Source organism: Lotus japonicus, chromosome 6, assembly GCF_012489685.1.
Source record: "Lotus japonicus ecotype B-129 chromosome 6, LjGifu_v1.2".
Classification (NCBI taxonomy): domain Eukaryota; kingdom Viridiplantae; phylum Streptophyta; class Magnoliopsida; order Fabales; family Fabaceae; genus Lotus; species Lotus japonicus.
The window spans coordinates 24,719,323-24,730,342 of NC_080046.1; the positions used below are offsets into that span (position 1 = coordinate 24,719,323).

The following is an 11,020-nucleotide window of genomic DNA, read 5'->3' on the forward strand; positions in this document are numbered from 1 at the left end:
CAGTTTTGAAAATCCTAAGTTAAAAATCATGACCAAAATACCCCTGCGACAGTTTTTGATCCGATAATTTTTCCGAGTTCAGAATACCCTTAGTTACGGCTTATGAAAGCATAGGAACCAAGTTTGATCGAAGAAAAATCGAACCCTACAATTACCTATAGTGGCCGAGAGCTATAAGGGGGGAGGAGGAAATTTTCCTTTTCCGAAAACTTGTCTTTTCGCGCTAGATTATCGTACCTTAGAGTATAGATTACTTCGAGTAACCTTAGTAAGTATCGATAGCTTAGTTTCCGATAGATTCTGATTGATTTTTGTGGTTTTGTTCTAAAGGTGATTTTGAGGAATTTCCTGAGGATCAACGCCTTGCTTGTGAAGAAGAGTTTGAAGTTTTTGCTGGAGAACCTTCAGGTGAGGGCTTCTCACTGAATCTCTAGTTAATGCTTAGGGTCGATATTTCGACATTGTTTACTGTTTATGCACTGAGATTGTGTGTGATTGAAAATGTTTTCTGAGGCTTCGGCTGACAATGTAGATGATTCATCTACTGAATGTTTTTGAAGATTGACTTACATGCTATGTGCTATGTGGGTAATCTAGGATGTGTGGTGCATGCTTTATATGCTAAGTGCTAAGTGTTTATGATGCGATTTATTGATATATGACATGTTGTTGATTGTGATGATTTAAATATGCTTTACACTGAAAATCTGAGATTCTGAATGGTGAGAATAGCGGGCAGGTCATGCCGATTTTATTTTGAGAGTTTTGAGAAAGTTTGATAGGACGAACGAGGTTCGGGCCTTGTATAGGGTTTATGGATCGAGACATTCTCTGGAGTCATTTGGGGATTCGAAGATCCCGAGAACTTATAGGAATTGCGATAAGACTAAAAAGGATATTATTTTGAAAAGAAAATTCATAAGACATTAAACAACCTCTAAATCTTTAAGTAAGGGTAATAATCTCGAAAGGAGGCTTTGGATGAAAATCATAGTTTGGAAAACGAGAAGTGTCGTCGGATCCAAGTGTTGAGTCTGTTGTTGTTGTGCTGTTGGAGCAGCGTTGGTTGTTGTGCTGTTGGAGCAGCTATGTTGTGGGGCTATCCTGGGGATAAGTCCGGGGAACCTTTAGTTCCCGAGTATGTGATACTCTAGTGCTGTTGGAGCAGCGATGTGTGTTGTGAAGTGTGTCTTTTGTCGCAGAATCGACTTTGCCTTAGGGTAAGATTTTAGAGACTTTAATTTACCTAGAACACGTGGCGACGTGTCGAGTGAGGACGGAGACGTTGATTGACTAATCATCTTGCATTCATGCAACATTAATGAGGTATTAACACAGGACGTACTCTGGACCTCGTCGGTTTCCAAAATGGTCATAAGACCCGGAATGCCGTGAAAGAGCGTTTGTAGACGTCTCTTGTAGCAGACCGAAATGGCAGACCTACGGGTTTACTGCTGATCTGACTACCCAGTGGGAGTAAGAGACATCACGGGCCGAAATGGCACCACCGTGGCTGGTGAAGGGCTGATCCGATGATGTCCATCCGTTTCCGGATTGCATATTGGTTGACTGGGTTAACCTGCATACATATCACGCAACATGCATACTGACTTAGTTGATGAGTGTGGTTGCTATTTGATAAACTTACTTGGAACATGCTAATTGTTAGTATTGTCGTTATGATTTTGTGGAACATGCAACCCTAGGAATGATATCTCTAGTTATAAGCCTAAGTGGCTATCTATTATTTGTACCTATTGGGTTTATTATCTACATAGTTCTTTTGAGTTGACCCTCGCGTCTTCTGTGTGTGTTTTGGCGGACAACGCCTTTTGTCAGATGAATATTGCGGACTGGTACACCATGGTCCACCCTTCGGGGGGGATTAGGTATGAGATGATCGATCAGGACGACCCCGGGTCGTGGGTGGTTGACCCTGCGAGCCACCGAGCGACGTATTCGGGGCGTATCATGGAGGATCACGTGGACAGTGGAGGACTCTTGAGGTCAGGAGTGTTGAGGCGATGCTCTGTCAGCTTCAACTTGCCACCGGGCGTTCACTGCGGACCAGGATTCGGAGGAGCACCGCCGCCACCGTCATCTTCAGAGGAGGAGGATCCCTCAGAGGAGATTCCAGTGGGAGTGCCTTCGGCAGGGTCTAGTGCACCCTCCGTTGCGATCATTGATGATCAGGGTTCGGGCCCTAAGCCCGTGAGTCCAGCATCGGAGCGCACTACGGTTGCGAGAGGAGGACGGATAGGGTTAGTAGACTTGGTCGTTCTGGATTCTGATTCAGACGACGATCATGCTAGCACATAGTTTGAGTGTTGGTATGAGCTCCTCGAGTTAGGATTAGTGTAGGAGTAGAGTTTTAGCTCTGACAGTCTTGCTTCATTGGTTACTTAGGGGACAGGGTAGATCCGCCTATAGCTTTTTGTGTGGTTTCCTTACGGGAATCACAGAGAGTTGGTTGGACTTAGGAGGTCTTATTTTCAGGCCATTGGGTCAGCTGATTCTCAGTTTTGAGGGATGGTGTTGCGGGCACTTCACCCTTTTCATTTGGTCTGTATATATTGCCTACGGGCGTCGCACTTTTCTTTCCGTCACTGGAGGTTTACTCGTGACGAGGTTACTACTACAGCGGGGGCTGTTTATATATTGTATATTAGTCCTGATTATTGTTATTGTTGGGTTTTATTTAATTCAGTCTTGTCTTAGTTATTATCGAAAAAAAAAATATTCACGTTTTCCGCATTAAGTTTACTTTTGGTTACTAAAGTGACGCCACCGAAATCGGGGTGTTACACCAACACACACACACACATAGTTTTTTTTGTTTTAAACACTTCTAACTCTTCATTTTCCCACTTTCTAGCTTCCCTTTCTCTCTAAAACCGCCCCCCTCTGTACATATACCCATTTTCTACTCTCCCCATCTCACTTACACACACTTTTGTCCAGTCTCCTCTTCCCAAGTTTGCATTGCATAAGAGCATCTCACTTGCACCCACTCACTCCAAGTTCAAGGTAAGTTCTAATTTTCCACTTCCTTCCATCTAAGTTTCATGGGTTTGCAAGTTTATGACTCTTGGGGGTTATGGGTGAGTGATTTTAAGTTTGTGCAAGTTGGGTTTGGTTTGTTTTTTGGGTTTGGTTTGTTTTTGCTTTTCATGGGTATTTTGTGCCAAATTTAGTAATGGGTGTGAGATTTGTGAGAGTTGGGTAGTTAGATATAAGTAGTGTGGAATAGCTTTGTTTTGTGCCTTCTAGGTGTTTGATAGAATGCTCCAATGAGTTTTTCTAGTCGATTTTGGGCAAGTGCTTTGTGGTTTATTTCTTCTCCTTGCCAATTTCACTAGAAAACTTGATTGGGTGCTCTTAGGGGTTCAAGTTTTAATTTTTGTACATACTTTTTATTTATTTTTTACTAACATGACTAATGGTTTTGTGCGGCTTGTGGTTGTGCTAACTTTTGTGCAGATGCCTGCTAAGAGAGCAAGATATCCCACAACCGTTACAACCTGAAAACTTGATGACAAAGCTTGAGGAAAATATCAAGAAACTTAAAGGTCAGTTTTGCACAAAGGCTCCAAAACAAGTGGAAATTGCCTAAGACTCCTAAACTCTAATAAAATGCAACTAAAGTCCCTATAAAACTACAAAATTACCAAAACAAAGTAAAAACACAAAGAAAGGTAAGCATGCATGCGAATGCATGAAACACTACATGAGACACAAGAAAAAGACTCAAAACCTACAAAGAAATGACCCTAAAAACAAGACTAAATCCGGGTCATCACTAATCACCCCTCAACATAAGGTGGTCCTCAAAAGACAACAAGTCAAAAAGTTATACAACAACAAAAAAAACCCCAAAACTGATGACCCTATGTTAGTAGTGGTTTTAGGGTCATTTCTTTGAGTGTTTTGAGTCTTTTTCTTTGTCTCATGTAGTGTTTCATGCATTCTCATGCATTTTTGTGTTTATTTGAGTTTGAGTCAAGTTTTAGTAATTTTATGGTTTTATGAGGGTTGTTTTTGCATTTTTATAGAGTTTAGGACTTGCATGAGTTTTGCCATGATTTTGTGGGAACTAAGGTGGTTAAAAGCCCTTTGAATTTCTTGATTTTACTCCTTGTCTTGGTCCTTTAGTGCTGCAGCAGGTAACTTATGGAAAAGGAAGGCCAAGATACAAAGGAATTGAAGAAAGCATTCAAAGGGGGGTTACAAAAAGCTGAAAAGCCACCAAGAGCGTGCAGCTGGCGCTCAAGCGCCCTTACCTGGCGCTCCAGCGCCAGCACTCCAGAAGCTGGAGCCTTGCATCTGCCACATGGGCGCTCAAGCGCTGCCCTGCTCGACTTTTTTGCCTATAAATAAGGCTTTAGGCCATTTTGTTGAAAACTTCTGATTTTTACTTAGATTTTTACCAAGTATTGAAGCTTAGGAAGTGCTTTTGGGGCTTTTGTGAGGCTTCCACCTTGTATTTTCCAGGTTTTCTTTACATTTCTTGTATGGATTCACTAGCCATGAGTGGCTAGACTCTTCTTTTGCTTTGGGTTCAATGTGATTTCATGAATTTCTAGACTTAATTCCTATCTCTATGCTCTTGTTCTTGAATCTACCTTATATTTCAATTCTTTTATGCATGATAAGCTTGGGTGCACCTTTGCTTAAGGCTAAATTGCAATCATATTGGAAGATTGTTGTAATTTGGGGACTTGGGTTGGAATTGACCTCTCTTTGCTTGCTTTTAGGAATAGAGTGGGGGATTGGTTTTGTTGGCCTGAAAATTGCATGCTTATAAACCTCATATGAATGACTAGGTACACAAGGAATTGGGCTTAGCTTTTAGTATGAGAGAATTGCTCATGTGAGGAATCAATGAGTAAGTATCTAGGCTATAACAATAAGGGAATGATTCAAGGTTTCAATTGCATAGGGTAGGTTGTCTAGGAAGGATTGGATGAACATTAACCCAGAGCATTTTCATCAATTGATATTTTCATTTTCTTCACTATTGCTTATTTTGCAAACCCTTGTTACAAACAAACAAATCCAAAAACTGAATTTTATTTGCTTTCAAACTCACAAGCTTTGAGCTTAAACCATAATTCTCACTCACGGTCCTATGGATTTGATATTAAAATCCGAAAATATCTGTGCACTTGCAGATTGACTCAACAAAAATCAACCAAAAACAAAGAAAATTCAATACATCAAAAGCCATCCCAGAAACTAAAAGACCAAAACTAAAGACCGGAAGAACTCAAATGCTAAAAAACAACCCGCCACATTAGAACTATAGGATAAATCACTCAACTTTGATTAGAAATGCCAAGCCACCTACAAACTCCTTAAGGAGGCCTTCGTGCATCAATCCGTGCCGCAATTTGGTTCAAAGCAGGGGTGGAGCCACCGCCCGGCTAGCCTGGGCGCATGCTCGGGTTCCGCCACAAAAAAAAAAATCGATTTGGGCCGCAAGGCCCTTTTTGGGCAAAAATAATTGTCGCTCATTCTCTCTAGCGTTCAAGCACTTGCTCGATTGCTCTTTCTCTCTCGTTCAAGCACTTGCACGGCGGCACCGCAAAGAAAGAGAGACAGAGGGAGGACAGGACCGTTCGGCGGGATAACAGTTTGCAACAAGATGAAGCATTTTTCTTCTAATAGATTTACAACAAGGCCGAATGAAAAAATGAAATTAACTTGGGATGGGGATGAGCTGGTTTGCTCGAATGGAAGAGTGTAGAAGCTTTTCTGTAGGTGATAAGACTGAGATAGAGGTGGCAGGCTCAAGTTTCAACTTTGAATTCAAGTATATATGATATTATATTGTAAAATTGTGAACTATGTTGGTGGGGAACGAAACATTTTCCTTGATCTTCCGCATCAAGAAAAAAAAATGTATTTTTCCTCTATTCAAGCTTGAAACTTTTTGGTTTTCCCCTTTACATAGATTTTCTAATGTTGATTTTGGTTGTAAAGTTTGGTGCCATTTTACATGATGTGTATCTAAATATTTTACTAAGAATTTTAAATTCGACACTTATGCTCAGTGACGTATCCAATGATTTCTTAGTTGTGGGAGCAAAATACACACACATACATATAAAAAATTTAGTGGGAACAAATAATATAAATAACATACATTTTTTTGCTATACTAGCAAAAAATATAGTATAAAATATTTAAAAGGAACTTAGAGAACAATAAAAAATTTGTGGGGGCATTTGCCCCCAAAACCACCAATGTGGATCCGTCCTTATTGATGTCTAATCTTGCCCATGCTCAAAACAAATTTTGGCTCCGCCACTGGTTTAAAGCAACCTCATCCGCACAATCATACCTCATGCCCAAGTATTTTCCTATCAGTAGAGCACTCCTCGCCCTAGTCATAACACCATGTGGTTCCAAAAACTCTACTGGCAGAAGCATCAGCTGACTCCCTTCGTGAGACCTTGGAGAGGTTGGGGCTTCTACTACATCTAAGCCCTTATATATATAATTAACGTTCGCAAAAAAAAAAAAAAAACAAAGAAATAAGGGTTAAATAAGTTTTTGGTCCCTAAACTATAGCAAGAATTTGGTTTCCGTCCCTGAATTAAATTTTTGATGGTTTCCATCCCTTTACTTATAAATCTTTTTATTTTAGTTATTTGACCATTTTGACCGCTGATGTGTGTTGCGACCATGTAGGACCGCTAACATGTCAGTAAATTAGCAGGTTTAGTCAGTTTTTAATATTTTTTAATTACACATCTGCAATGACTTGGAAAATAATTTAAATTTTTAATTAAAATGCATAAAAAATAACCATTTTGCAAGTTTTCATCACTGTTTCAAACATCATGTGTTGGTCTCCCTCATCACTGTTTTCATCATCTAAAACAATAAAACATCACACATTAACCCAACTTGGAAGAGCTTATTTAGATTATTTTATAGCATAAACGCTTATACATGTGCTAGAGAAAGTTTATGTAAGTAACTCATACTTATCTATAAACCTTTTTGAGCTTATTTTCATTAGTTGCTCAGAATACCTTATGAATCAAAATTTATATTTATCTATAACATATAAAACTAATATAAATATGTTTTCAAATTCGCATATGAATAATCATTTATGCGATAAATGTAACGCCCCGATTTCTCGAGTGTTACACAGTAACTAATTAACCAATTTTCGTAAAGAGTTTTCGTCGATTCACTTATTAATCTTCAATTAATGACAAACCTTTCATTTTACGAAAACTCTTGAAACATAACCTTTCCAAAAACACGCGGAAGTAACCAACATCGTAAAACTTTTTAAATAACCAACTGTAAAGAGTACGAATCAAAGGCCTGAATGAAAATAAAGATTACATCAAAACTTGTTCATTCGAATTTAAGCAATAAAATTGTTCGATACCAACACTTCGGAAACTCTCAACCCCAACAGAAAACAAAAGACTCTCAACCAAAACCCTATTCCTTAGCCTCTTCCTCTTCCTCTGAAGTGTAGTCGTCCTCCGGTATTGGCACGTCACGTAGCATCAACTCCCAAGAATGAGTCATCGCCATTATCTTCACGACCATCTACCCCCCCCAAATAAACACATAGCAAACAAGCAGGGTCAGGTCCAACAAAAAGAATGATAATGACAAAATCAACAACAACATAATATAAGTACATTATATGTCTTTTATGGGAAAGAGTCAGTTACTAACGGAATCTCACTTCACACAACCCACCAAAACTTCCATGGCCATCTTCGTGCTTCCGCAGAGACACGGTTATCACGGTGACCGCAGTCAACCAAATCACGTGGAGCCGCAATGATCCACAAAAGTTCACGGTGACCGCAGTCAACCAAATCACGTGAAGCCACACCGGCCCACAAGGTTCACGGGAGACCGCAGTCAACCCAAATAACTCCCTCGCGTGCAAGGTACCATCGTTCTCATGGACCATAGTCTACCTGACCTATGTCCAAATTATTCACATTTACTTGCAAGCGAGTTATAAATTCATTCTCTTGGTGTTTAAGGCTCTAATGTCAATCCTAGAGTCTTATGAGTTAATATCGTATCAGATTACAACGTCAAGAAATAACAGTCACACTAGGAGGAATTACAGCTGGGTGAGCGACCTCCTAAACAAGTCACAACTAAACTTCATGCAAAGCATAGAAATAATCAGGGCCTCCCAAATTCACAAATTATTTACAAATTCCAGAGGCTCAGTTTACAGATATCATCATATAAAAATCTCACAAAGGTCCCTAATCACATGTTACTAACATTTCCATCAATTTCTCAAATTTAGTGTTTTTGGACAACAGGTGCAGCGTGTACTAAAACTGGTCTACAGACCGCAATACTTAGCCACAAAATTCACATGATACATGACTGGAAAGATAATTCGAAACTCTACACTTTTATAGTTTATCACTTTTCCATTTGAGGTCCAGAATTAGGTGATATTAGGCCTTAAAGCTTGCTGTCCGGTACAGGAAGAACAGCAGGTGCAACAGTCACTAAGATCGACCTCCAGACCTCATTACTAGACCAAAAATTATGTTCTTTATATGCATAGAAAGCCAATTCGAAAATCTACAATTTTCCAGTTTATCCCTTTTTCATTTGAGACCCCGAATTAGGTGTAATTAAGCTCCAAAACTCGCTGTCCAGTACAGGAAACTGGCAGAGATACTTTTGCCTTCAAATTAATTTTTCAACCATTCAAGTCCCAGAGTTTTAAACCATATTCCAGCAGCAAGAACCACATATCATATATCATATATCATGCTTAAATTTCCAGAACCAAGATAACCATCAATTCTAGCACAAAAGGCAGATCTAAGCATATAAATCTTCAATCATTTTAATCAAGCAAAGTCATAGAAGAAACGGTAGTTGTAGTGATGATTAATGGAGAATCATGGCATCAACATTTCATCTCAAATCAGAAGCAAAACATCAAGATCTCAAGGCAAAAAAAAACAGCAAGCATCATGAACACAAACTCTTGCAAAAGCAATCATGTTCATGGCTTTTCTCATAGTAAAACATGGCAAATACCCTAGGCAATCTACCCAATCCTAGGACCAGCCCTTACCTTTGTCCTTAGGCTTGAAGAAAAGATGAAATTGAAGAGCAAGGTTCTGGTTTCTCTCCTCTTCTCCCACGCGTGACCTTCCTCTCTCCCTCTCGCTCGCGAACTCCTTCTCCCTCTTGTGCGAACACGTCGACGGTGGTGGGGCTTGGGACGGTGACGGCTAGGGTGCAAGGGGAAAGTTTCTCTCACTCTTTCTCCTCTGTTTTACGTGTTTCAGAAGTGCACCAGGTTTCTTTCTTCAGAATAGTGTGAAAAGAAACCCCTTTCCCCCCCCCCCAAAACCCTACATAGCCCGCGTCCCCTCTCTCCCTCTCTTGGGCTAGGGTTTGTTTTCCTTCAAGCCCGACCCAAGTCAAAACCCTTGACCCCATCACTTAAGAACTTACTCAGGTCTGAAACTAATCAAAACCCTCAGCCCTTTTTAGTAATATCACGATCAAACTCGGAATTGAAAGGAAACAAATCAATTAAATCCGCTGGTACTGTACAGCCAGGACCATCGTCACTAAACCGATGATATCTCGAGCTACAGAGGTCGGAATGACCTGATTCCACTTCGAGAATTTTCTAGACTTAAAGGGCTACAACTCTCATGAAGGAAGTTTTCCCAAATGAAATCGATAAGACCCTCTAAAAATTCACACAAGTTGACAGTTCTAATCTGCCAGTTATCAAACATAGCCAAAAACTTCAATTTTATTCAAACTTCCATAAAATTTGTTCCAAGTTGAACTTAGGGCCTTACAATAAACCATTTTTTTTATTAGTGTTCAATAACCTGTTTACCCAAACATACTTTTAATATAGGCCTAATTGCACTTTTGGTCCTCCATGTGTTGGCGTATGTGTGTAAATTGTCCCTAAAGTTAGATATTAGCAGAACACGTCCCTCACGTTATGGAACGACCGCACTTTTGGTCCCTCGCCCCTCTTCCGTTCATATTTTAACGATTACTGTCAAATTTTAACGGGCTTTTGAAAAAATATATATCAATAAAAAATACTAACAATGAAAGTCTGAAAATTTTATTATAATCTTCATATTCAACATGTTCTCCCCATCTTTCACTGTAAAAAAAACATGTTCTTCCTCTTCTTCAATTATTCCAGAAAAAATAAGAACAAATTCATCATCAACAAGCCACCAAAATATTCATTCTCCCTCCCTCACTCTTTCCCCTCCACTATAAGAATAAATTCATAAGAAAGTTTTGAACTTTTCATGTGCCAAGATCCGCGTCCGGTTGGTCGGGTCACGGATGTGAGCGGTCCACCGCTCCCATGGTCTATGGCGAACTCCCATGATGTTGCTTCAGCGGTGAGAGGCGGTGGGTTTTCTAGGTCTCTTGAATCAGGTCGGGCAAGGTGTGGGTGACGAAGAAAGTGAAGGGGTTTGAAAATCTAACAAAGGAGGAAGATGCATGGTGATTTGGGTGGTTTCCCTCTTCATACTTCAAAGCTTGGATGAATTTTGTGGCGGTTCACTGTCGCCGGAAGAGTTTGAATTCGTGGCGTTGTGGTCGGTGAGAATGACTCAGTAGCTTTTTTCCGGTTTCGTGTTTTCCAGGCGGATTGGCATGGTGGGTCACCCTCAAAATTGGAACTTGCAGTGGATGGTTTCAGATGCTTGTACGGACATGGTAGTGAAAAGCATAAGAAAATGGAGAAGGTGAATATGATGGTGGGGTATTATATTTGAGTTAATTTTTATTTTTCTGGGTTTTTTGTTTGAATATGATGAAAATGATAAAGGAAGAAGATGAATATTCAACGTTTTCTGAATTTTTTATTTTTTAATTTATTTTTTGAGCTAAATTACTTACTTACCCTCACAATCGTTAAAATTTGGACGGAATATGGACGAGGGACTAAAAGTGGAATATGGGTTTTGTTGTGGACGTCGCAAGGGTTCCAACGGTA

General features: G+C 39.8%; 1 long non-coding RNA gene across 1 annotated transcript; it reads right to left on the reverse strand.

Moving 5' to 3' along the window:
* Window positions 1–7,336: 7,336 nt before the first annotated feature.
* On the reverse strand, window positions 7,337–9,366 carry LOC130723896 (uncharacterized). Its single transcript, XR_009014388.1, has 2 exons — window positions 9,101–9,366; window positions 7,337–7,578 (listed from the first exon to the last, which is right to left on the reverse strand). It is a non-coding gene; the product is annotated as an uncharacterized LOC130723896 (long non-coding RNA).
* Between the last annotated feature and the right edge of the window lie 1,654 nt (window positions 9,367–11,020).